The sequence below is a fragment of the Phyllostomus discolor genome, chromosome 4, assembly GCF_004126475.2.
Source record: "Phyllostomus discolor isolate MPI-MPIP mPhyDis1 chromosome 4, mPhyDis1.pri.v3, whole genome shotgun sequence".
Lineage (NCBI taxonomy): Eukaryota > Metazoa > Chordata > Mammalia > Chiroptera > Phyllostomidae > Phyllostomus > Phyllostomus discolor.
The window spans coordinates 44,467,637-44,472,957 of record NC_040906.2 but is presented as its reverse complement, the minus strand read 5'-3'; the positions used below and the strand labels follow the sequence as shown (position 1 = coordinate 44,472,957).

The window sequence follows — 5,321 nt, the reverse complement described above, 5'->3', positions numbered from 1 at the left end:
AAAAGTTTTCAATAATTCACCAATAGAAATGTTTGCTGTAGGGTTATTGTAGAGACTTAGTATAAGATTAAAGAATTCCCCTCTATCAAATATGATGCATTTATTGAGCTGCTCATGCGGTTCTTCTCCTGTATTATGTTATTGTGGAAAAATCACAGATTGATTTTCAAATATTACACTAATCTTGTATTTCTAAAATAATCTCTAGAGTAATGATGTGTGTTATCCCTTTTATATATTGCAGGGTCAGATTTGCTGCTGATATTTTGCTTAGGGATTTTGCATCGGAGCTCAGGGGAGGATAGTTTATGAGTTTCCTGACTTGTAATGTCCATTAGATTTTGCTCTATGGAGACCTCATACAATGAGTTGAGAAGTGTTTCTTTTTCTAACTTCTGGAAGATTTTGTGCAAGATCGATGTTGTTTCTTCTGATGATGTCATATAAGCCTTGAGATTTCTTTGTTTGATGGCTTTAAATTACAGACTTAATGTCTTTAAAAATACAAAAAAAACCTGAGTGAGAGTGGGGTGGAATTAGGCTGTCATAGAATGAGTATACTGCGTGGTCAGATACATCTCTGAACAGGCCATATTTGAGCTGAGAACTAAATAAAACATACCTGACCTTGTACAAATTTAGGGAACAAGATTCCTACAAGGAACAGCAAAAGAAAAGGCCCTAAGGTAAAAGTTACCTTGGCGTGTACAAGGAGTGTACACAAATCTAGAGTGGCTTGAACAGAGAATGAGAGGACAAGTGATGTGAGATGTTATCAAAATATACACAAGGCTCAGATAGACTTGTGGACTTGTGGAGCGTGATTAGGGGGTGGGATTCGATTCTAATGCTGTAGACATCCATTAGAGGGTTTAATACAAGGAAAGAATATGGATTGTGTTTTAAAGGATCATCCTGGCTGTGCTGCCAGAGTGGGTTTGTAAGAGTGAGAATGGTTTGTAAGGCACTGGAGAGGAGGAGGGAGATCAGGGAAAGGGCACTGCAGCCTTGGAGTTAAATATAGTAGATTGGGCATTGATGTTTACCTTTGTTACCTCCTGTGACTCAACTAAAATGACAGAGGGGCTAAAAGGAATGAACATAGACAAAACCTACCATGGGTTGGGAGATGACAAATGGCCACATTATATATTGAGCAGGAGAATGCAGGTTTATTCTCTGGAGCTTTGGGTGTCACCTTAAAGAACAGTGAGGTTAAATGAAAGTGTTCGTATTGAACAGAAATCTCCCAGCTCCCCCCGCCTTCTGCCAGTCAGCTGAGATTGCTTCTAGACAGGCTCATGCTTCCCAGGCGAGAGATTGGAGCATTTATCTCTGAGGAAATTTAGCAGCTCAAGGTTTTGTGTCTACTAGATTTTTGTGAGAGGCACCAATTAGTATTTCTTTATCCAATTAAAAGAATTTATTGGGTGACCTCAAGACATATAAACTCCTCAGAGGTTTTGATAATGGTTATGGCAACTCCACCCTTACACCCTTATTTGATACTTATTTTGTTCCTTGCTAAGATTGAATTTTAATGAGCTTCCATTATTTTAACACTTTCTTAATTTTATATTTTACTGTTTTGTTTGAAAATTAGTTATCTCTTGTAACCTATAACCCCTCAAACTTCTGTACTCATTTTCTTTCCTACTTTTCATTCCTACCTCTTGTCTATTTCTTTATTTTATTTATTTATTTATTTATTTATTTTTTAGAGAGGGAAGGGAGGGAGAAAGAGAGAGAGAGAGAAACATCAATGTGCAGTTGCTGGGGGTCATGGCCTGCAACACAGGCATGTACCCTGACTGGGAATCGAACCTGTGACACTTTGGTTTGCAGCCCATGCTCAGTCCACTGAGCTACTCCAGCCAGGGCTTTGTCTATTTCTTATAATATTTTGTCAAATCCTATCCACAGCGACGTATCATGGAATTCAGTTCTATTTTTCCTACAACCACCTTTGGACTGACAATATAATAACACAATCTGTCTCCCACTTCAGAGCTGTACCAAATATTTTGCAACTGCATAGCATGAATTACCATTTCCTACCCCTATATCAATCAATTCCTTCAGCACCTGCTGTCCAGGAATTAAATCAGTGTTACATATTTGATGTTTATGGTACTAAACATTGTTAATGGTACTGCCCCACTTGTGGTATCAATGACTGAATCAGTCAGGCTAGCATAAGTTATACTGGGTTAACAGACAGTCCCCAAATCTAGGTGCCTAAACACAACTAAATTTTTGTCGCTTGCTCCCTCAAGGTCTGCTGCTGGTCCATGTGCCTCTCTTGAGCTGCCATCTTCCACGGATTCAGTATTCCAAGCTGTTTTGATCTTCCTACCGATACATACTTTCACCATCCCTGTAATAAGAAAGAGTGGCCAAGGATTAGAGTGCTGCCTTTGAATACTTCCATTTAGAAATCACAAGTAGATTTTTCTCAAATTATTTGGCCAAAGTAAGACTTATGGCCATGCTGGCTTAAGCAATGGGGAAGTCTCCCCTCTGTCTATGACAGGAGGAGAATCAGATTTTATTCAACATTACTAATGCACAGCACAAGCAAAGGAAGGTATAAATAAAAGTACTTTGGAGAATAAAAAGAGCCCCTGAGAAATAGAAATAAATGGTCGGAACAGAAAATTTTAAAAAACCATTACAAGTATTAGAAGGACTGAGAAATCTCCAGAAAATAGAGCAAAAAAAAAAAAGAGAGGTAGGACTTTTCTTGGAATTCTATATTGAGCCAAATGATCGATCAGGTGTTATTGGAAATAAAGGTTCCAACAATGAGAAGTGGCCAAGGAAATTTCTGGGATGAAGGTGGTGGAAAACCAATGCACTGCAGTCCACTGTGCTGTCGGCTGAGACAGCAGCCAGTCTGGAAGAAGGCCAAGTGAAAGGCTTCACGAGTAATTTCTCCAAAAAAAAAGACAAGAGGAAACGCAGAGAATGATGTTTGAATCTGTTGAAGAGAAAGTCACATTTTGGGCTGTGTTTTTAGAGACAAATTAATAAAAATGTCTACTGATAAAATGAATCCATTGACTCAGGGCAAACAAAAGATAGTCAAGAAAGAAAACATCATCATAGGCTCAGCTGTGTGTAAGGTTTGCAAAATCACAATAGCATAACATTTAATATGTAGCTGTGTCAAAAGCTCTAAGTATAATGGGGGCATATGAGGTGGAAATGTGTGTGTGCGCACGGTATAGGAGATTTAAATAATTTTCTTTTAGCAAGTAAATAGTTATCTAAAGCAGACACAGAAGAAGTAGCTTTATAAGCATATTGTTTAAAAACATGGTAACAAATCCCATAAGGTTAAGTTAAATACCCACAACCAAGGAGGGAAATTTTAAAAGAAGCAATATTCTTAGTTCAGAGATGACAGGTGATGGTGGCTTGGAATGGGGAGGTGGCTGTGGAGACAGAACTGGGTAGGGGGGGATGCTGGCTCTGGGAGGAGCAACAGGACTTGCTGACAATTGGCTGGTGGGCTGCGGTGAGGCCGAGGAGGTGCTGAGAACGACTCCAAGACAGGCTGTGCCTCTCAGAAATCCCTCAAGACTGTTCTAAATGTGTATTTCTCTTTTTTTCCCCCTAGGGGAGAGCCGTCCCAGATTGCCACAAATAATGCAGTCGAGTGTCCTATATTTGGGGAAGTCGCAGGGGTCAGCACATCTGGAGTGCAGCAGATAAGCCTGGGCCTGGGAAAACTGCCATCCTGACCGTGGTATCTGCCCTGACAGGTGAGTGTACGTGGGTATTTTTCAGTGAAAAGTTAAATTTTTCTTAATTAAAAGTAAAATTTGAAAAACTATTGTTAAAAGAGAGGCTTACCCCCAAAATGGCTGTCTGAAACATCAGCACTAGGAATCTGCGTCTTCTGCTGTCTGTGAGGATGGGTTTCTCGCATCCGTTCCTCCCCGCGGTGACGGTGCTTCCCGTGGTGCCGTTTCTGTCTTCTTCGTCCACCACATTTCGTCATTTAGAAAATTATTCTTAAATATCTTAAATGTATTTAAGAATTAAAAAACCGGGAAAATATTATTTGTAATTACACGAAAACTAAAATATTCTACCCATCTTTGCTGAAGGTTTAAAGTAAAACACTTATTTTTAAAAAGTAATTCTTAAAATTGTATCTTTTGCTAAAATAGCAAGGCCCTAGATAGGGAAAAGGGAACCTGTGGCAGAACCTTATGACCTTGATTCTATTTTAAGTAATCCTACATTGGCTCTAATGGTGCACTAGCATTTTCTTCAAATGTTGTAATGAGTCAAGTCCTATACAATGAAAATAAAACCTTTTTAAATAAGGTTTTAATAATCACTTTTACATTGCTTAAGGAGAGACAATATAAGAAATGAGATCCACATTCTCATCTCAACTCTGGTATTGACTGGCTCTGTTTTAGAGAGAAGTGAGCTAACAAGGTTGAACGTTGTTTTCCATGGTGCGTGTTTTTAGACAACACAATATTGTGCTTTGTGTTCATCTAAGTCCTGGCACTGTGACCTGTACAGGCCACAGAACTCCTAATCCACACTGTGCTGAGGGGTCTCCAGCATGACTAAATTAGAGTGCGTCAAGACTTAGTTTCTTCTGCTTTCCTCGTTTTGGGATTGGTTGTTTGTGTTAAGAATGGAGTGACTGAAATTTCTTCTTTCAGGACGTCAGAGCGAAACCCTAAATCCTTTCAGTGAGTAAGCTTGCCTCAGTTCCTCCTTTGTTCCATCACAACCGGTGCAGCCACCTTGTCCTCTTCCTCAGTGTGTGGGTCACACTAGTGTGTAAGAAAGAGCCTAAGACTAATTGGTTTCTCGGTACTGCTGCACTGTTGTTATGTCTCCTTGAAGTAGAAAAGCAATATATTTTGGTTGACTGTGTCTTACAAGGAAGATACTGAGGGTGATGAAACATATAAGACATAATGCAGTTCTCAAGGAGTTTATAACCTCTGTATAAACAGAAATAAGTCAAGTGCACATATAAAACAACTAGCAATGTGAAAAGTGATGGGGACAATAACTGCTATGAGAATTCAGATCCAGGAGCAATTGCGGTGAGCTAGTAGAGTCTGGAGAAGCTGCCTGCCTGGGGTGGGGCGGAGTATATTTTGGTAGATTTACTTAAGTGATAGAAAATGTCAGTGGTTGAGAGTGAGGAGGAGATGGCATTAAAAAAGACCCAAGAGTGGTGACAGGAACATTGTAATAGTAATAAATACACAATTATAATTATAATAATAATTATAATTAAAAGCTTAATAATTGTTAGCTAATCAGGATTTATCCCCTAC

The 5,321-nt window shown here is 39.2% G+C and overlaps 1 non-coding gene across 1 annotated transcript; it reads right to left on the bottom strand.

Moving 5' to 3' along the window:
* Positions 1–3,617: 3,617 nt before the first annotated feature.
* On the bottom strand, positions 3,618–3,775 carry LOC114495913. The gene has a single exon (XR_003684569.1). It is a non-coding gene; the product is annotated as a U1 spliceosomal RNA (small nuclear RNA).
* Between the last annotated feature and the right edge of the window lie 1,546 nt (positions 3,776–5,321).